This window comes from Perissodus microlepis, chromosome 15, assembly GCF_051167445.1.
Source record: "Perissodus microlepis isolate ML-2025 ecotype Zambia chromosome 15, ASM5116744v1, whole genome shotgun sequence".
NCBI classification, from domain to species: Eukaryota; Metazoa; Chordata; class Actinopteri; order Cichliformes; family Cichlidae; genus Perissodus; species Perissodus microlepis.
Window position 1 is genome coordinate 8,869,930 of NC_140475.1, and position 22,990 is coordinate 8,892,919.

A 22,990-nucleotide genomic window follows, 5' to 3' on the forward strand; every position below is an offset into this window, starting at 1 on the left:
CACTAAAAGTCATGTTTGCCCTAAAAATGATTCATATTGGCTCCATAAAAACCTCATTCTCCATGACTGATTTATGTAATTTCAGTTACTGTCATTTTACATTATCAGGGGGAAGTGCTAAAATTGATCTTTAGCCACTCCTCTGGCCCCAATTGATATTTCCGCCTTTTTAATTTCTGGCGAGGGCTGGCTCATAAACGCAGCCTTTGCACTTTATGTGCTCCATTCGTTTTATCCTGCTAAACACACAACTCTAATCCTATCAAAGGCAAAGAATATTCCAGAAAGGCCAATAGTGGAGCCTTAAGAAGCGAGAGAGCCGAGCATTAGTATTCATGGAATTTCTTTGGCGAGAACCTAGTTTTTAGGGAAAATTATCTCATGAAGGTGATGGAGCTTACATAAACAAATGGTAGGAGCACCCCCCCTCACAAAAAAAGTCTGGAGGTCAGCTAAACTCTATCCAGTGACTATTTTGTGGTGAAAATCTTAATACCAGTGTGGATATGTATGTAGGAGTTTTAGAGACGACCACCTGGACCACCAGATCCTGCTGAAGGGTCCCTCCCAAATGCTGCGTAGAAATCAAATGGACACGTAGAGTTCATCGCTGTCCTAACTGTGGGTTTTTTAATTTCATAGTGTAGTGGTTTACACATTAACCTAACAAGCAAAAGATCCCCTGTTTGATCCCAGCAGGTTTGGGATGCAACAGGAAAGGCGTGAAGAAGACAAATCAAATATGTGGACCTAACTGCTGTGGTGCTTGCTAATAAGGGAGCAGCTGAAAGTTCAACATTGTATTGAAATGCCACGCATTGTATTTACTGTTACTGTCAAGTGAAGATGTGACTTTTTTTTGCCTTTTGTGCCTCATCAATAATTTATATTGACAAAACTGTTTTACCTGATTATGTAATAAACTTAGCCAACAAAGAAAAAGCCAAATATTTTCTTTACCCTTTGCCAAAAATAATCTAAAACCCCCCTTTATAATAAACTTAAGCTGAGTAAATGAGTTCAGAAAGCATGAGAGAAGTAGGTGGGCTGCAAAGTATTTTACTCTATATGTTATGCATCCTAGTTTTTTTCATTTCAAACTCACAACAGAACACAAAGAAAAACCTCTGAGATTTGCTCATGGTACAAACTGTTGGAGCCTTACAGCAGTTAAAATATTCTCTAAATCTTGTGTTATGAGTGACACAACACAAGTGTTTAGCAAAGGTTTTTCTTTAGGGAGCTATAATAAGCTCAAAAATGTCTCAGAAATCACTGTGTCCCACTATATTCTGTAATATATGACTAATATATGACTATATGATGGCTTTGGAAGACCAAAATCAATAGATGATCTTGTGCAGGCAGTGAGTCCTCAGAGCAATGCTGCAGCAGTTTTGCCTTTCGTGAAACAAAGAATATAAATTAATTGGCTTAAGAATGGCACTAAAACTCATGTAATGGGAAAGAGGTCCTTAGGGGACGTGTGAAATAGTTCAGTAAACGTCAGGCTTACTCCCACATTCACAGCTTTGTATAAATTTAGTCTTATGTGTGGCAGCAGAACAGAGGGTGATGGGGTCATAATGAGTAGCCATTTACATTTTGAGTATCAAGAACAAATTCAGGTATCTTATGATGATGACAGTTTGACCTGCTGCAGGGAACCACACAGGGCAGGGATGTCAAACTCATTTTACATTGGGGCCACATTACAGCACACTTTCATCTTAAATTGGCTGAAACAGAAAAACTCTATTTTCTGTAAATGTAGGATTAAATGTAATAGAGGTAATAGAAAAGAAGAAGTTACATTTATATAGTACGTCTCTGTTTTTCTATGTGGTGAAGAAATGCTGATGTAGTGAATGAAAAAAAAATCTGTCAGCACAAATAAGTAGAAGAGTGAAATTACAAAAAAAGTTCTGTACCTCATTACCATCTCCTGCAATTACAGTTACAAGAGAGCAATTCATAGTTAATAAATTATAATTAAGAAATATTGGTGATATAGAAATGTCTATTATTGCTTATCTGTTACTTTGTTGCCATAGGAATGGCTATGGAGGAGGTCTCCCCTCCTTGACATTTTCCAGAGGTGTCCAATGGGCCGGACTGGAATTATATTTGGATTAGAGCTGGGCCGAACCCGGTCCCCAGGCATTATGTTTGATACCCCTAACATAGCATATTATTAGTAAGTTTGTTTGCATTTTTCCTGGTAAAATTTGATACTTTTTTCTTATGTGGAAGGACAGGCAACAGCACAATGCATAAATGTACCCCAATACCAACACCCTGCAAAGAAAGCTCCCAATCAAGTATAAGGCCAACATCTTGGTTCACCACTTTGATGTAACAAGAACTTTGTGATTCAAATGCACGGGCATGCAATTAAAAGGTTGTTCTGGGTTATCACTAACTGTGATGGATGGTGACAGTGAATTAAACCTGATTACCTTCCCATTCATTGACTGGCGTGCAGCTAATGACTCTAAAAGCACGAGGACGTCTCTGAAAACAAAGGTGCGCTAGTTTGCGTGGGATCTCCACCAACAATTACACAGACCGATATAATTCTGGAAGGCTATTTCGCTTTTTAATGGGAGTAATAAAGATACCGTGCGAAATGCATCAGCCTTGATTTAATTTTCCGCGTTCGATTAGTTGCACGGCTATTATTTCACAGCCACGAGTGACATTTTGACAGTGTAATTTCTACCATTGTTTAAAAAGTGCCTTAGCAGTGTCAAGAGCCATCCAAAGCTAATGAGCCCGCGAGATAATTTGGGTAATTAGTCACTCTATACTCTTTGAGTGCAGAGCCGCTAATTACTTTGAGGAACGATAATGTGCCCTCAGGGGAGCACTCAGACATTCGTAAAGTCAATGGTATCAGTCAAAGAGCTAATTTAGATTCATTTCTGATATTTTCATCCAAATGCATAAAATGAGCTGTGGATCTGTTTGTTTAAAATGTTACAGATATCCTCATTTAGAAACTATGACACATTAGTTCACATTACACAGCAGTAACGTGAGTACACCAAAGAAGATCACCACCCATCTCCTGTCCGCTGACTATCTACCCCTTCTAATTAAATGGTGAGTGGTTGGCTGTGTTACAGTGATGACGAACTGCTGAGTCAGAGGATCATCCAGCAGCACTTGTGTGAGTCAGCTCATCTTAACTGGTTGTTTTTCAGATTTTCTTTTCATATCAAAGTGATACTTAAGCTCTGCTTGTATTATACATTCTGCTTTCTCTGCATACCAACAATTTTCACCTTAATACAGAATCAATACATACCAAAATGAGTCCACATTACAGAAGTGTGTAGAACAATAAAAGAAGAGCAGGCGGTGCAGCAGATGGGATTGTTTCATACGCTGCTGATTCACTGTAATGGGAAGAGTGCACCTCCATGTCTTATAGCCTGATGCATGAGTCTCACAACTCAAACTGACAAGAGGACAGCGAGAAGAGAACATCTTATGATTATGGATATTTCTTCCGAAAACCCGTTCCTATTTTTATTTAACCGAAGCTCCTGTTTGTTGTAGTTTTACACTGCTAGTCGCTGGACAAAATGATCTTTAAAGCAATCCTGATTTAAAAAAACAGGAAATAAACTTGTACAAAAGTGAGAGGAATGTATGTAAGAAGGATGAGAGAGACAAGGATGTGTTAGCCAAAAAAAAGTGCACGTCTGAGATGATGCCCCTGCTAATCATGAAACTGTCAGAAAATAAATTTAAAGTGCAGGCAGACAAACCGGTCCACTGCTCTTATGTTTTATTATACATCACCACTGCTGAGGTGAGCTGCAGTGTGTATTTTTGATGAAATGGGGGGAGCTCTGCTGCACATTTGCTCTGAAAACACATAGAAGCTGCAGATTTTTTTTGTGGATACTCAGTTACATAAACATATGTGTCACTCTGCAATCAATTTTAAAGCAGCACAAACTATGACGCGTGTTACTGTTTAAAAGGCCACATTAAACAGCTTTCCACTTTGAATGAGAATCCACATCAGTGTCTTGCACACGATCACAGAGTCACGGAGAACAACGAAAGACTTTTTACACATTCTGGGCACCTCTTTGGCCTCAATGAACTATAAAACTGAGTTACAGCCAGCACTCTGATTGAGCCTCCTCTCTCTATGGCTGTTCACACTCACACATTTATCTGACGTGACATAAGCGCCAACCTTCAGCTGCTATGGCTGTGTTAGTGAGTGACTTTGTCAGTCATTTTGGCAGCCGCTATTGCTGATTCATGTCTCTGTCTTTCAGCAGAGCAGTTTGCACCCGCTGACAAAATCAAGTTACACGACATCAGTTCAATGACAGCTACCACTGCCTTTGGGCTTCATTTTAAAATTGTTCTTAATTGCAGGTGATGATCCTAATCGACCTGATGCTGACACATAGTTAGTCACCTGTGATGAAGTGCATCCCATGTGGAAGATAATGACATTATTATTATGCTGGAGAATAATCACTTTTGGTTGGATATTAATCCAAAATTAAGAAAATTTAGACAGGTACTCTTTAATGCATATGCAACATTTCTTTTGACATGTGAAAACAATGACAGACTAAATTTAACAAATCGGCTCATCAGATGATGGCTGATGTTTCTTATTTTGATCTGGAGCAAATCAGCTGATTGACTGATCAAATCTGCCATTATAGCATGACTGAAAGGCTAAACATCCATCTCTGACTCTGATCACATTACTAAGCCTTGAAAATTAGGAAAGTATTAAACAGTTGAAGAAGTGAATATTAATCCCAGATTATCTGCAATGACTGTTGAGATACTAGTTAATGAACAGCAGGATTAAGCACAGAAAAAAACACAAAAAATACCTGAGTTGAACAGACAGCATCCATTGAGGAGACACTTTATTAAGTATATTTTAAGTATATCTTGCTAATACTGCGCTGGAACCCCTTTGGAGTTGAAGATGTTCTGCTGGATACCTTGGTTGTAATGAGTGGTTACCTGAGTTACTGTTAGTTTCCTATCAGCTTAAAGGCTGTCTGACCAATCTCCTCTAACCTCTAGCATCAATAAGGCATTTTCGCCCAAAAAAAATGCTCACTGGATATTTTCTCTTTTTCATTCTCTGTAAAGCCAAGAGTTGGTTGTGTGGGAAAATCCCATCAGATTGACAATTTCTGAAAATCTCAAACCAGCTCGTCTGGTACAAACAACCATGCAACATTCAAAGACACTTAAATCCCTTTTCTTCCCCATTCTGATGCTCAGTTTGAACATCAAGAGGTTGTCTCGACCATGTCTGCATCACTAAATGCATTGGGTTGCTGTGATATGATTGGTTCATTAGACATCCACATTGATGAGCAGTGGCTGGTGGCCAGAGACTGTGAGGTCAGTGATACAACTGTAGGCAGTGAATATTTCCCACTGCCACACACTTACCCATCTGGCTGAATAAAATTTTAATCATCCTCAATTATTACAGTGAGAGCTGAACACAAAGAAGAAATAATATGAAGACATGCTGAGCACAGTGCTGCATTTACCTATGATGACATCAGGTAAATCAGATGAATTTCTCCCAGTGAAATAAGCCTTGATGAGAAAAGCATATTGAAGTGGACTCTACATAATTAATTACAGACAAAGCTCATTATGATTATTGAACATGTTTCGATATTCTTAAGGGAGGAAGTAGTAATGATAGTAGTAATTTCAGGAGCTGATGGAGCTCTACATTATGGTTCTGGGTGATAACACAGGTGTGTCAATGCTGACGTGCTCTTCAGATCAGACAGTGACTAATTCCACATAGATGCAGTTTCCATTTATCTTTGTGCTAAAGTTGCAGGCTCGTGTGCGTCTCGGAGAGCAAAGATGTGGAGGTGGGATGATAAATACAGCACAGTATGAGAAAGATGGATGATGCGTAAAACCTGAGGCTGTGAATTGTGTGACTGTGGAACAGGAACAGTGATTACAACCTTCAGACCTCACCCTGAACTCAGCTGTCCATCACGTCTCAAAACCATGGAAACGCTTCAGTGAGTGGGGCATCAGGTGGACCAAGGCTGTCTGTTCTTTTATCAAAAATCAGTTTAAGTTCATGTTATAGTTTCATTTGCCAAATACTTGGGAAGTTGAGCAAAATACAAATAGGCAAAAGACAAGAAAATGTCAATTGTTGAAGCTGATTTTGCTTTTTGAAAAATATAAGCTCATTGTGAATTTGATGCTTGCCCAAATATTTTTCTGTAGTGTTGAGACAGAGGCAGAGGTTTCAATTCCATCACCTCTTCTTTTCACTCTGTCTTTAAGGATCAATAGAACCAAATGGTTTCATTTTTGAAAATAAAATGTTTACCCATTTTTGCTTCATACAGGATTTTGGTTATGCTGCTTTGTTGTATTTTGATTTATAATAAGTCAAATCAGAGTCAGGAAGTAATTGTTTACCCAAAAGGCAGTTTTTCTGCATGATGGCATATGTTGCTTCAAGGTCTGTATACCATATCACTTCACTGTCCACAGTGAAGTGAGTTTTACATCCCCATGAACCTAGAAGGTGTTGACCAAGAAAAATCAGTAAATCAAGCTTGATTGAAATTTGCAGCAGCCTGCATGGACAAGCTAAAGGTCTTCTGGAGAATTGTTTTATGACCAGATGAGACCAATATTGAGCTCTTAGGCCACAATGGAGGGTGAGGCTTTCAATCCCAAGAGCAATGTACCAGCTATTAAGCATCGTGGTGGTAGCATCATGCTCGGGGGTTGCTTTGTTGCCTATGGTACTGGTACATTACATGAAGAAGACTAGCTCCAAATTCTTCAACTTCACCTTAAAACAGCTAGATAGTGGAATCTTAAACAAAGTTGGGTTTTCCACCAGGACAGTTGGGTTGGGTTGGGTTTATATATATTTCAGCCTGTGTGCATACTTCTGAATGTGTAAATGCACTCTCACACCATTACAGAAGCTGAGTTTTGAAAAGTGTGTTGACAGCAAGCTGTATGGCTTTCTCCTATCTAGCTTCTTGTTTATTTTCCTTCTTGCTGAGCTGATGCAGAGAATTATATCTGATCTTAGGGGCCAAAGATCAGAGCCATGCAGTATTGGTTTGTCTTTTTTTCTTGCATACAGAGATTTCTCTTGCATTGTTAAATTGCTGCACTGTTTGCCTAAACTGTCTTTCACAGACTGCTTAGCCCCTGCCCATGATTACCCCCAGAAATCTCTGTGAATTTGAAGAACTAAAAGTGGTGGGTGAAACATCTCCAACAAGTCATATTCCTATGATTTGTTGGAGATACACTGCAGAATGTGTTTAAACTGGACCTCTAAACAGACCCCTTAAACTGATTTCATTTCTATTCCATATGCTATCTTGTATTTTAAAGTTTTATACTACAGAGAAACCCAAGCAGATAATAGGAGTGTGTGAGCTATAAATTGGATTGTACTACACTATGCCGAGTGCTGCAGACCTCTGATGAATAAGATTTCTTTTCTGTTAGTTCTGATTTTCTGCTCTGTTTGAATAATGTCAATAGTTCCAGAGCAATATTCAGCAGAGGCAGAGACTAACCTTGAATTTACCTTCAGAGCCTGGGATTAGAAACTTTTTTTTTTTTTGCATTAGATCAAATGCTGTCAAAAAACTGCACTTGTAATTTGTCACTCTGCTCTCTAAAATGCCATATTACGCGACTAACCCATAGATTCTCACATAAACCCAAGTGAGATTTGAGCAGTTAGGCTATTTTCTTAAAAATTCTTTATTCACCAGCTCCTTTCCAGCACACTCAAATCTTTAACACTATTTTTTCAGACCACATGGTGGCAACAGTGTCTCATCTTATCACAGGCCAACTTTAATACAAAAAGAATTAAATTAAAGTAAAACAAAAATGAGACAACATGTGTTCTTCCTGCTGGCCAAAAAGGCATTGCTTTAGGTGTTACTACTGAGGATGACTCATAGAAAGAGAAGAAAAATAGTTTAAAGGTTCACATCATGGGCACTTATGAAGTTAAAGTGGAAACCACATACAGACAATAGACAGGGTAAATGTGAAGGGATCTTTTCTAAAGTTACTGATAAAGGCAGTATTGTTTACATTGGTGATTCATTAATTGTGTAGCTGAAGATACTATTGATTTCTGAATGCTTTAAGCTATAATAATTATTTTTTGATATTCAAATGTGATAGAGCTTGTGTTTTTTAAATGTTGGTTAGTACTGTCACTTCATAGCAAGAAGACTGGGGCCATTCTGTGTGGAGCTTGAACGTTTTCCCTGCTGCTCTGTTTTCCTCCCACAGTCCAACGACATGCATGTCAGGTTAACTGGTGATCCCAAATGGAATGGGTGAATGGGTGTCTGTCTGTCTGTGTTAGCCCTGTGATAGATTGGTGACCTGTCTAGGGTAATCCCTGCCTCTTGCCACATGACAACTGGCTCCAGTCTGTTAGTGGATGGATGAATGGACAGATGGATGGATAGTAATGGAAGAAATCAGAAATCTGAACACTTATTGTACTTCATCTGATATTAAAGCAAAGAGGGAAATTATCATGAAAAGAAACAAGACAATAATATATAGAGGTCCTCACATGAGCAAATACACTCGCTCTCTTTCCTTTTTTTCTTTCTTTTTATACTAAGAAAAATCAGTCTGTGAATGAAGTTAATAAAAAGCAGTAGGCTTTCTAGAAGTGAGTGATTATTAGGTTATAGATGTAAACAACTGAATTGTTGCTGGTTTTGATTCATGTTTAATTTGATTGCTTTAACATAATACTGTTTTACCAGTAACATCACTGCCACCTCAAATGTCAGTTCATGACATTTATTTACATTTGAGTGTCAGGATCTGGTAACATAGTGCTTTGCATTGTCAGAGGCTACATTCAGTGTCATGGTCTTAATTAATTAATTAATTAATTATATTTAGTCCGCTTTCTTTCTTTTTTATCCATTAGTCACATTTTCTTCTTTTTCTTCTTGAAAAAAAATCTGTTTTCCTTTTCATTCTGCTGATCTTCACATCCTTTGCCATCTGACATTTAGATTTCCGATTATGCTTTGTCAAAATCCAAGACTCTTTAATGTTTGAGTTGCTCTGGCCTTATGATGCATTATGTGTGTCAGATCATGGTCATTGTTCTAAAAAAGCAACTTCTGTAACCAACAACAAGCCTGTGCATTCACTCCATTTAAAATACAGTACTGCAAACAGTAGTATGCATTTAAAGTAACAAAATACAGCAAATACAGTAACACACAGTGGCAGTAACAGAGTTCCAACAAGCTTGAAAGTCAATATTTAGTATGACTATCCTTAGTATTCAACACAACCTGGATTTCTAGTTTTCTATGTATGCTTTCATTGCATTGGCAGTGTGTTTGGGATCATAGTCATGCTGCTAAATGAAGTCGTTGCCAATCAGATACTTTCCAGATGGTTTTGCCTGGTGGATCAAAATCTGATGGTAATTTTCTGTGTTCATAATTCCATTGATTTTGAGACAATCCCTAACACCACTGGCTGAAACCACTACAGAGCCTCCAGTGCATATAACAGATGGCTGTAGACAATCACTTCATATATACTGACAGACTTTAACCCAAAAATTCAAATGTGGGTTCATAACTCCAAAAGTTCTGTTGCTGCTGATTTTCAGCTTAGTTCTGAAAACTGAAAACCAGCCATTTCTCCCTGTTTGCCCTCCTTAAGAATGGCTTCTTCACAGCCACCCTTCCACTGAGACCACTTCAGTAGATGGATCAACTGAAGGTCCAGGTGCAGCTCTTAGATCCTGTGTCCGATCTTCACTATGTTTTCCTCGTTTAGCAAGAACATAAACATTTATCTCCTTCCTCTTTTGTCATCCACTCGTCCAGTTTCCTTAGATTTTTTTAAAGACACACTGCACACTATGCTGAAATATGTCAGTTTTGGTTAATAACTGTGAGAACCAACTCTTTGTTGGTAATGGGAACACATTGTAAATGACCTTTAAATTGTCAGACATATTTGGGTAATATTTTCACATATATATGTTTTGAAAATATTTTGGCTTTGGTTTGAAGTTCATGCTTTTATTTTGAAACAGGAAGTTGTAGCAAAAAACAGGGGAAAAAAGAATGCCCTAAGCAGAAAGAAATGTGCATTGCCTGTGTTAATAAGTACCTGACTGACAGTGATGTTTTCTTTATTGTAATAAGTTATGTGCGATCAATATCAGAGTTCATGTGTAGCTGTAAGCTAGTGAGGTAATATAGTTAAACAGGTGAAATGTAGTAGTGTCATAACAGTATTGTGATTTATTATGTAGGAGTTGAGATATAAAAGATATTCTGCTTAAGATACATGATATAAAGCATAGACTTGATGTGTATGTTATAGTTTATGTGTTTGTAGGATAAATATATGTTACCCTGATATTAAAATTTTAATATATTGCATTTTTTTTTTAAATTTTTGTTCCTAATTCTTTTAGGGACATTTTGTTTAGTTCTTAAATGAATCATAGGTCAGTGTTAAGTGCCAACGGATGAAAAAACAGCCAATGTCCAAAGAAAAACTTTGAAAGCCCTTCAGAAAGCCTTGCTCAAGACCACTTAAAAAAACACCTCACAAGAAATTGTGGCTCCGTGTAAGCAAAACATAAAAAAACAAGGGATGGCTCAAGAATTTTGCACAGCACTAAATCTCCACCTTGAAGCTAAAACTTTAAAGCACCACATATAAAAAGATCAAAGTTTAATGGTTTGAGGCTTACTTTAAATTGCCTTTGGCCCTCAGATTTTGAACACACTGTAAATCAGCAACAACCAAAATGTAGCTATTAAGGATGGATCCAGAGTTTAAGTATCATGCTTAAATTTGACTAAAAGAATAATTGAGGATTTTGAGAATTATGCATGCTTTCCAGATCAATATCATATTCATATTTTTCCTGTTAAATAGCAGGCAAGGCAATCAGTAGAGACTCCAGGAACTCTTTGCCCCCAGCAAAGAAAAAGCCTGGCACAGTGACACCACTTCGATTTTTAGAGAATCAAGAAAATTAGACATACTGTGTTAATAAGTGAGCTTTATCGGTATGGATAAACCGCCTTTTTATTAGCTTTGGACAGAGCCAGGCTGTCTGTTTCCCCTGTTCCCAAATTTTATGACGAGATAAGCTTCTCAGCTGTTTGTTGTTTCTTCTTATTTAGGGCAGAGATATTAAGTTTTATTGAACTATTTAAGCACAATAATCACAGGAACTCTGCTGCAGGACTAACAGGCACATGTGTTAAGTCTAATTTTTAATGCAAGGGTCAAAATAAAACTTTGCTTTGCTTGAAAAAAAAAATCATAATCAGATTTAAAGAACAAACAAACAAACAACAACGTCAGTGCCATTTAAGAAAGGGATGTGGAGAGCTTTTAACTCAAACAGGATTATTTTTCAGTTGTGTTAGATTTCCAGGCAACAGCATAAAAGTGTGAGGGTGTGGGAGAGTGGATGTTATATAGGAGTGGGTGATATGAGGTAATTCCGCAAACTTATTAAGCAACATCCAGATCTATATTACTTGGCATCGGTCTCAGCCATCTCATTTCTATAAACTATCTATCGAAGATGGTTTCTTGGCATTTATTAACGCAAATTCAGGAATATCCCTGTGTGCTTCTGTACTCTGTTTAAACTCTGTCTAAACTCCTGATAGAGCAGCAACTCCTCACTGGCTCTCTGAACCTTTCACAGCACTTCGTCTTTATCAGTATGGCCGATGGGAAGCGTGGGGTAGATGAGACTTGAAAAGAACAGCAGCTGATTACAAAAGCTCTTGGTGCTTGTTAACGTTCGTCTCACAAGAGATTATAACTTCCTAAACCTTTGCTTGTGATTTGGAACTCGAGACGAGGGTTTGCCACTTGTTTATTCAAACCCTGTTGCAGGAGATTCTCTGTGTCAGTCTGCACTATTGATTAAAACTTAAATCAGGCTCCGGGCACATCCAGATCATTTTGACTAGATATGTCCGGTGGGGCACGTATTCAAGCTGTCATAGTAATTCAGACTCAAGATGTACAAGCTGGCAGGAACTAATATGTTAAAGATTCTTTAGTTAAGAAACATTACGTCATAAAATTGTTAAGCTAAAGTTAAAGCTGGATTTTGTTTTAACCAAAGTGCATAATTTTCTTTTTAGACATGAATGAGTGATTATCCATGAAAATTGGACCCACTGGTTTGAGAAGTTCTGTTGGCAGCTTAGGTTTGGCCATATTCCCACATTAGTCTAAAATTTCAGCACCGGTGAATGCTGCTTGGTGCAAGATAAATGCTGGACCTCATTGGGAGAGAAACGTATAATAAGGTTCTGATATAAAAATAAATATATTTTTAAAGAATTACGTCCCATCTGTGCTTTGAAATAAGATAACTCCTACACACCTATCTAAATAAAATCATCTGTGGAAATAAGTACATCCCACAATTCAGTAGCATGTAGAAATTAGTTTAGTAGATATTTGTTTATGCACTCTTAAGGCCCCGCCACAGCATTTCAGTCAGGTTGAGGTCTGGACTTTGACTCTGCCGCTGAAACAGCTTGATTCTTTTCTTTTTCAGTTGTTCTGTTGTAGATTTGCTGCTGTGATTGGGATCATTGTCCCGTTGCGAGGCCCAACTGACTGTTACCTGTTGAAGTTAAGCAGCGGCTGGCTTCACTGGAAATGACGGCTCACTTTATCAGGTTGCTGGGCTGGAGTCAGCATTTACTCAGCTTTTACATCACTCTGGGTTCCTGGCTAGCGTAGCATTAGCATGCTGTGCTTGTGAAGAGCCAAAGTTGTGTTAACAGTACAATGCAGAGGTTTCTGTTCTGGAGCAGTCTCTACCAATGTGCTCTTGTTCTTTTGTGTAATAAAAATAAAAGTAATGCCCATACACTGTGCCACTATTTTCCCCCTCTGACACACAAACTGAAATCAGCTGATCGTAGCGAGAGCGTAAGAACTGATAAGCGGGATTGATAGGCAGGCAGGCTAACGATTCCAAGGAATTGGACTACATGCTTCTTGGATGGCTCACCCCTCTCTAGAAACCCTCTAAGAAATTCCAGCTCAATTTCCAGGTCCTCACTCTGGCCAAACACTACCCTGTTTTCTCTTCTCTGGCAGAAGTCCTGTCCCTGAAAGGCGCACTCTACTTGTTATTACCTACCTGTTTAACCTTGTGCCCTGTTGATTCCCTACACAAGTTAAATGGAACCTTTAAATCGTTTATTACTCCTTTTGAGTCCCAAAAAATGACAGATGTAGCTTTTGTGATTTTTGCAGTTTCTCTGAGCATTGCATAGTTTGACCTTGAGGTGAATTTGCCAGATTTACCACTCTTGGGAAAAATGTTGCATTGTGTTAACACACACCTGAATCCTCCAGACCTACAAACTGCTAAAAATTCTGCTTTTATAGAGATGCTCACACTTGCTGGTGGCCAATTAATCAAGTGCATTTGATTAGCAGCACCTGGCTCCTACTTACCCTCTTAATTCCCATGGAAGCCACGAAGAGGTACTTGGTTTTTCACAGGACTATAGTTACTCATTTTTATCCACCACTTTCTACAGTAATTATTTAAAAAGTTCTCTGAAATGTAAACCCTTGTTGTTGTACTTCAGTTTCTTTTCCATCTTTTTTTGTGAAATAACAAAGTTTATGACTTTTGCATGGATTAAGTGCTGCACAGTCAATTGCTTATTCATTGCTGAAGCACGGAGTTATTGCATTAAAACTGAATTGAATTGACGTCGGTTACCGAGCCTACTTTTGATGTCTTGAGACGGAGGCTGCAATCGTCTTCTCATCACATCGGCCAGGAATAACTTAGAGCTAATTAAAGAATTATAAAACACCACAGAAATGCTGTTAAACAGAGATCATGCAGATTTGGGACATTGTGGGAGGAATTTTAAAGCATTCTAATTTCTCCAGAGTGTAATAAATGTTTTATCTCTCCTTCAAGATCAGCAGATACCGTCTGATGTCAGACACGTTGCTCGCACGGTTTAATGAGGCTGCTTAAGATGACTGTGAAGATAATTCACTTTAACACCTCATCGCTATTGATTCTAATAGGGATGAATTGTGTTCCAGACTTCCTACACTACTTTGTTTTTCTTTCTTCTTTTTTTGTCATGGATGTCAGGAGATGAAAACAACTAAGTAGCCTTTTCCTGCCTGTGCAAAAACAATAAAGACAGTGAAACAGCAGCGCTCACCTCATGACACAACAACTTCTGTGACTAAACGCATTCGTCACATCTAACCTGCATGCAAAGGAAATAACATTGCTCACTTCTAAGGCCAATTAGGAAAGAAAATGTCATTTTTAGTTCTCGTACATGCTGACGAATTCTTATACTGCACATTTTAATGGTCCTACATGAAAATAAATCTCAGATAGCCATAGCTTGAGTGGTTTTACCTCTAAATATCAAGCACTAAAGAACTGAATTTGAGGGAAATGTGTGGTTTTCTATCCTATTATCTATGAACCCAAGTTATATTTGACAGTCAGTGCTGAACTGTGAACTCTAGGAAGAGTGATTCCCAGACAACTGTCTCTGCACATCAGACATAAAGCTCAGAATCTGCCGGTCCTTTCGGTGGAAAAAGCCATTCAAGATATAACACAGTACTTTAATTTAAGGAGATATATTTATACATCCAGTTAATCAGGACTTCCTTAAAGTTCTGTTAGGAGGTCGAGGTTTAAAAGATTTAGTCTAGGGTCAAGAATGATAGAAAACAAAGCGATGTGGGTAAGGTTAACATGTCTAATGTGATAACATAATTAAGTTAAAGGCTCATTTCTTTCAAGCTCACTGCTGCATTATTTTGCCATCGCACTCTCTCCTTGTCAGCTCTTACTTCTTTTAGTTGCTTTTTTCTGTGTGTAGAGTTTGTGCACACAAACATATCCAGCTACAGACATTTTAAGCTATTTTTTAACTTTTTTAAGCAGAAAATATGCACTTCTGACGAAAATGGATGTGTTCTGAGATGTTCATTCAATTCCAGGATACATATTTTAACATAAAGTTGGAGGATTCTTGTAATGTAGTGTACTTCTTCAATATGAGGGAATAGGCAGTTGAAGATGTCATGCTCATGCATTGATTTATTGATTTATTTACGCATTTGTATCTGGTCATAGATTACAGTTTTTGTCATGGCACATTTCTCTCTGTCAGTGCTGTAATGAATAATGTTGCATATCGATGATGCTGCCAGTCTATCTGTGAATTATAAACTTATCAAAACCACATGATCCTGACAGTTGGATAATTCAGTGTCAAACCCAACCTGCAAACCTAGAAGGATATGATTTATACAACGTGGCATATATCTTTGATCGTAGAGGAGTGTTTACACCAAAGGGAAATGTGGCATATTAGAAATAGAATACACTGTCACGAGTCATAGCTCTGGGTGGAAGAACATGGTTAAATGTATGTATGTCTGTAAAGGGAATTTTACATTTGATAAGACACGTGGTGCTCTTGTGCACTGACATAAAAAAGAGTAATATTGGTAACTATAGTCTGGAAAGCCCCACAAAGTAGCAGTTATAGAAGCTCAGTTCAAGGCGCTGAGCTTGGTGTCATGCAAGATGATTGGTTGATTCAAATCCTCTCAAAAAAGATCTTTGACAAAGAAAGGAAAACTAAGCCATAGCTACCTAAATGCGTAAAGCTGTGATGATGGAAATTGCATTCGTTTTGCAAGTGCGTTGCCATAAATATAGTCACTATAACCACTTCTGAAAGATGCAGATTATAACAAAGTAGTTTAATACTGTCATGTAAAACATAAAGATTTAATGTGATAATAACCTGTGATGAAAAGGATGCCCAGTGAGGTGTTTTGGCAATGTCTCACCAGGAGGGAAGCCCAGGGCACTTTAAATGAAACACCTAACATCTCGAGATACTCTAAGAGCCACTTTCAGCAGTCAGAGAATGGACATCCAGGTCCTCTAAGACTGAGCACTAAGGCCTCTGCATATTTCTATTTCTCTGGCTTGGGAACACCTGGGTATCTTAACTTGGATTGCTATGATGGATGACTGGATGGATGGGTGATCTCCAGATATATTATAACATGCCGATGCAGGGTCGACTATTTTGCATGCCTTGCTCCACTTCTTCCTATCCAGGGCGTCTTCTGGTGTAACATTCGCAGCCTTCATATCATCTTTGATTTCGTCCATCCAGCGCTTTTTTGGTCCTCCTCGTGGCCTGTTTCCACCCAGATCTAATTGCTGGGCTGTCTTTGCGATGGAGTTCTTATCGCTACGGACAACATGGCCGTGCCATCGGAGCCTCGCCTCTCGCATCTTGTCTGTGATCGGTGTCACTCCCCATCGTTTCCTGACATCTTTGTTCCTCGCTCGGTCAAGTCGCGTGAGACCCAGAGGCCACCTCAGCATCTTCATCTCCATGGTGTGAGATGGTGTTTGGTCGTCGCTGGCCAGCACTCTGACCTGTAGAGTGCCACTGGGCGCACGATCGTCTAATAGACTTTCGCCTTAAGATAGATTGGCATTCTCTTGTCGCATAAGACTCATATAAGACTCCACTGACCTGATGCCACTTCATCCACGCTGTGTTGACACAGAGTCTGGCGTCAGGTAGAGTTTTGCAGTCCGAGATGACAAGGGACCCGAGGTACTTGAATTGGGCAACTTTAGTCAGCGGCTCGCCGTCGATGGTGATGGTACTGTTGGTCTGGGGGCCGCATTCAAGGTTACTCAGTCACTTAGCAAAATACATATTAGCTCCTTATTTTACCACCAGACTGACATCAGCATCATAAAGAAGTGAGTTCACCTTTGACTCATTGTGTGGACTAAAGAGGTTGTTTGCCAGCAAATCACAGAAGATTTAAAACTGATAAAAACTGGGCCTTCAGATTTCATCTGAATGACTTAACTCAAGAGACTGTCAGCAAGTTGGTGCACCAAACTTTTCATTTCCCTTAACAATGACTTTTTACTTTTAGTTATCAAAGTATTTGATGATTAAATGTTGAAGAATGTATATATACATCTCTCAAAAACGCACACCTGACCTTTTCTAAGGATTGCAAGCTTTTCCACTGTACAATTTCCTTTGGTGGAAAAGTCAGATTGTGCAAAGGTCGCTGGGGTACTTCACTTTGGTACATGGGCTTTAAACTTCAAAAAGAAATTATATTTGGATTAGCATTCAGTATGAATTATTAAATAAAAACTGTTCCTGATGTTTCACAGGTCAAAAAAGAAACTTTGCAGAGGAATAGAGCTCTGTCTTTTCACTGCCTGGATAAAAGAAAAAAAAAAAAACCCTTGTTCATTGTGCTGCAGAAATATGTTGTGGTTATCTTGGGCATATTGTGTTTATGCTACAGTGGCTCTCAAGAGGCATCTGTATGCTTGCTTGGGCAAACACAAAGCTGTCTGTGGTGAAGAGCAGATTTCATACCAGAGAGCTCCTTTTTCACATTCCTTCCTGAGGATAGAAACCAGACCGATGAGTCCTAAAGATGAGACAAAATCTGACTTACTGAAATTGACTTATTAGCTACAGAGGAGGTAAAAAAGCTCCTTAAGGAAATTGACTCATCTTGCAACTTTATGTGACCTTACTGAGCTGGGATGTCATTTTGTCTCCAGTGAGCTGTAGGAAGAAAAGTCAAGGCTGAGCATCACAGTACTGTAGATACAGGAAGATGGGGTTATATATGGTTAAAAGCTACCTTCTTGGACCTGTTGTGCTATCTACGAGCAACCAGTCTTTCAAATAGATATAAACAGTTAAAGAGAACATGAAGACAAGGATGTATTTATTTAATCCTTGACTGTTGTTGAAACTGACTTTATTCCCTCGTTTTTTGGCAACAGTAGCGCTGGCCTTTACCACAAACTTGGCTAAAGAATTGGCCATTGAGTATAATGTTTTGATAAAATGTCATTCACAGAAAAAGACACAGTTTCAGAAGTAAATTTAATTATTCCACATAAAAAAAAATCAATTGGAGCCTAAAGAGGTCTAATTCCCCATGTTGCTTATAAAATGCTGTGACTACAAGTCACAGAGAGCATGTCAGAGTCCATTTACCACTGAGTGAAATACCAGCACCAAATCATAACTCATATTAAAGCCAAATGTTTCCTTTTAAATAAATAAATGAATGAACAAATAAATAGATTCACAAAGTTGTGAAAAAGTAAAAGTGTCTGCAGAATGTCTGCTTGCCAAAATGCATTCAACAGGCTTACCTAATAAAGTGGCTGGAAAGTGTACATATCTGTTTCACCATCACAATGTACAGCAAGAAATGTGTGCCTTTTATATCCGATAAGGGCTTTATCATTTATCCAAAAGATATTACCATCTTTGCACTGAAGGGTTTCTTTTTGTACTGGACACCTACTGTAAAGCACCAGCCAGGAAAAAAGGCCCATACTTTCTCTTTAAACCTGGAATGAAAGCGCTTGAGTGTGCATAAATAACTTCAGCTCAACTGTCTGGCTGCTTGGTGCACTCCAAAGCCAAGAGTGGCCGTTTTCAGTAATGAACAAAGGCAAGCTCGCTACTCGCTGTGCCAAGATGTGTCGGCACATTTGTGGCCATTCTAATGGCACTACTTAAACTAAATGCAGAGTCACTTTAGACAGTTGACTCTAATAATAGCTTATGGAGGCTACTGAAAGGAAAAAAAATGCTTAACTTTGCTAGTTCTGACAGCAAAGCAATAACCCTGAGCCCATGACCAAAAAATTCATTAAGTATCTGGCAGTAATTCAATTATCTGGATTTGATTCACTTACTAATGAGATGAAATGTTTCAATATTATTAACAAACTTTCCAAAACTCAAAGCCTCCTTCAAAAAAACAGATCTGAAAATAACCCTAGCCATATTAGGGGACATGCTAGTGCAATGGATGCACGAACAGGCTAAAATTAGTAAGTGAATGAAGTGTAATGTCTCACAAAGCATCAAACAAAATACAAAACACATTTTAATGAACAGAGAATGAGCACCAATGTACCTATTACTAAAATAATAGCTAGGACATTCACTAAAGACATAGCTTTCATCTTTCTTAGCTGAGGGACCGATACTCAACCTCTAATCACACCTTCTTGCCCTCTGTTTCACTGAAATGGCCCATAAAATTCCTTTTCTTCTTTGCCATTTTTTCAAGGCACTTTTTCCCCTTTGATCACACTGATGTGAGCTTGAACATGCGGCTAGCAACTTGTAGTTTAGAATTTCTGAAGTCTCATATATTATTGTGGTCCTGTACATACAATGATCATGGGCATGAATGCCATGGTAATTTTGGGTTTTAAGGATTTCTTTAAAGGTTCCCCCCCCCCTTGGATCAATATATTGTACATATGTACCAGTTACTCTGACGTGTTGCCACTTTTCCAAGGTCTGGAAGAAGACCCAAAGATAAGAACAAATTGGTTAGAATGTTGTTCAAAAAAAACAACCAGGTAACCACGAAGGCTCAAGCCTGCTGTGAACTGCAAACTGCTGGAATAGCAGTGATACCACAGTGATGTTTTACATTTTACAAACCTACCAAGAGTCAAGCATGACAGTGGTAGCATCATGTTCTTGGGCTGTTTTGCTTCCAGTGGTACTCGCACATTTCAGAAAGTGGAAGGAATAATGAAGAAGGACTACCTTTAATTTCACCTCAGATCAACAGCTAGATGGTTGAAACTTGGACCCAGTTGCGTGCTCCGACAGGACAATGATCCTAATCACAAAATAAAACTGATTTTTGAATGGATAAAGCAGACTAACATTAAGTTTCTGAAATGGCCTTCCCAAAGCCCCAGCCTGAACCATACCGATAATTTGTGGACTTTGCCAAAATTGTGCAACAGTAAAGACATCATGCTGTTGTAACAAATATTTTAGAAACAGCAACAAAATATATAAATTGTTCCAATATAATGGAACAACTATTTCCTTTAGTTTAAAATCACAGTTTTAAAATTTCTTTTTACAATCAGAACATAAGACAGTAGTTTAATAAAGACGCACTTGTGATCAAACCAATTTTGCAGAGAACTTAATTGAACATGCTTTCTAAAATCCTACACGAGCACTTTTTAAATGTAAATGATCAAATGAGTGAGAGGCTAAAGATGGTCACTTCATTGGTTTTACTATCTGGTAATTACAAGGCTCTATAAAACACAGGGTTCATTTACCTGTGACATGAATGCTCTTATAAAGTTGCCATGTGACCATGAAATATGACATAATTTACGTTTAGAGCCTAGAAGTGCCATCGCTCTTTGAAGTTCAATTAACCTGCACAAGTCAGGGAATGGACCAGTGCAAAGGGCGCAGTGAGATGCTGTGAATGAGAGTTCAATTAACGGTTCTTCTGAACTGCCTTAATTATTTATGGCATAGATTCGAACGGAAACCACACACATTCTGGTCCATATTGACATGATAGCGTCACACAGTTGCGACAGACTTGTCATCAGCACATCCATGATGTAAATCTCTGGTTGCACCCCATCCCAAAGGTGCTCTTCTGGATTTGGTGACTATGGAGTCTGTGGGAGAATAGTGAGCTTGCAAAAATGTTCAAGAAGTCAGTTTGAGATTATTGACACAATGTGTTATTCTGCTGGAAACAGCCATTAGAAGATGAGTATCCCCCTCTTAACTGTAACGTCACGGTTTCCGGGTCCAAACTCCTCTTCAGTTTCCAAACTCAAACAAACACAAACACTCGGTGGCATCACTGAGAGTTAAAAACTGTCTAAATGTTCAGATTAGATAGAGCAAGATACAAAGCGTTAAAAAATGTTAAAAAGACAACAGCTTTAGTGAATACAGTGTAGTTTGGACCTGTGTAGTTTGGTTAACACCATAATCTCAGACTTCCCAGACATCCTCACCACCAAACTAGACCACCTTTAGATGCCCCCTGCTGCCTGCTCCTGGATCTTCCTAACCAATCAGCCTCAATCAGTCCGACCCCCCTCGAAACAGTCTGGCCATTCTCCTCTGACATCTGGCATCAAAAAGGCACTTTTACTTAGCTGCATACTGCCACTCACTGGATATTGTCTCTGTTCTAATCATTTTCTGTAAACCCAAGAGATGCATGCCTCAGTAGGTCAGTAGCTTCTGAAATACTTAGACCAGTCCATCTGGCATTAATAACCATGCCAGATGGACTGGCACTTTTCTTCTCTAGTTTTCTCACTTTGAACTTCAGCATGTTGTCTTGAACATGTCTACATACCAAAGTCATGTGATTGACTGATTAGATATTTGAGTTAACAAGCGGTTTAACCGGTGTATTTAATAAAGTGGCTATAAAAGCTTAAAGAACACAAAAGACCTAAACATTTTTTTAATTCAAAATTTCTTAAATATATCTACTGTAACCGTCATAGACATCTACTATATACCACTTTGTGCTACAAGATGCTACAGTAAGTCTATGTAGCATTTAGCATTTTGTTTTTGCACTGAACAATTGATGTGACATGTTTGGGTCGTGTTGTTCTTTTGCCGTAAATAGCAGAAAACTGAAAGTGCATATTTATTGACACATTTCTGATAACATGTCACACACAATCTGTTACAAACAGTTCAGCCAATGCCTCAGACAGCAATCCTATCTACCTTAATGTTGCTGCTCACTATCGTTCTCACATACTATCCTTTTTGTCATTTCTGTTTTATCAAACAATAGAGATAGAAAGAAAGGGCCTTTTAATCAGGATCAGTTGTCAAGTTCACAAGCTATTGCAGCACAGTGGTGCATCAGCTGGCCTTTTACTAACCTCCTGCACTCTGTGATACTGCATTTAATGCAGCCACTTGCAGTATAGAAAATCTGTATAGAAAATCTAAAATGCTGATGGGATGGTGAACAGAAGCATGTTGCATTCAATCAGGATAGTCCAGAACTCAAGGACACTTTGTGTTTACAGCAACAGCCATTCTGGAGAGTGGTGAATGAAACTACAGCAGAAACATATGACACCGTTACACCACTGTATTTTCCATGTTTAGCTCTTTCCATAAAGATGTGCCAGCCAAAACTAGCCATCCTAAACACATTAGACAAAATGCAGTCACACGTCACCCCATCTCTCTTTCAGTGGTGCATGTAGAGAGCTTCAGCAGCTGCACATCTGACAGTACTGTATAATGTTGCCTCTTAGTGTTACCTGAGGTGACAGAATGTAAAAGGCACCTCCAGATTCAAGCTAGTGATAAGAGGGAGAGACGTGATTTGTAGCAGTAAATCACTCACAGTACTCCTCCTGTCGTACCTGATATAAATGTTATTCCTTTAGATTTTTTTTTAAAGTGCAAGATAAACTCTGTAATATAATCACATATGGGCAAAAATGGGAGAAGAGGGTTGTAGTCAGTGTGTTGCTTTGTTCTGGTAAGCTAGATACTGTATGAGCTTCAGAGTAAATACGTGTGTTATTATGTATTATGCAGTGAGGTATTTATAGTTAACTTAAATAAAACTAAAAGCCAAAACAAGATGTGAGAAAACCTTTTAGTTCACTAAAACAAAGCTGCAAAAATAGACTTGAAAAAAATCAAAACAAAATAAAATGATTTTGGGACATCTTGGAAAATTAATCAAAATAAAATGAAATGATAGAGGAAATAACCCCAGCTTTAGTATTTAAGTTTGGTAAAAATGTTATTACTACTTGCCCTATCGAGATATTAATGGATGTGTTCATTGACACTCTGGATGTCTAAAATGCTGTGTCTAAAAGTTCAGTGTTTTCATCTTGCCTTTGTCTGTGAAGGTTCTCAGTCATCCAGGTCATCGTAGTCAAAGGAGCTTGCAAAGAAAAGCGTCTGGACTTCTTTAAGTTTACTTGAAGACGTTTCACCTCTCA

At 38.5% G+C, this 22,990-nt stretch overlaps 1 pseudogene; it reads right to left on the minus strand.

Annotated features, from left to right (window-relative positions):
* Positions 1-16,057: 16,057 nt before the first annotated feature.
* LOC146371626 (uncharacterized) lies at positions 16,058-18,005 on the minus strand (annotated as a pseudogene).
* Positions 18,006-22,990: the final 4,985 nt, after the last annotated feature.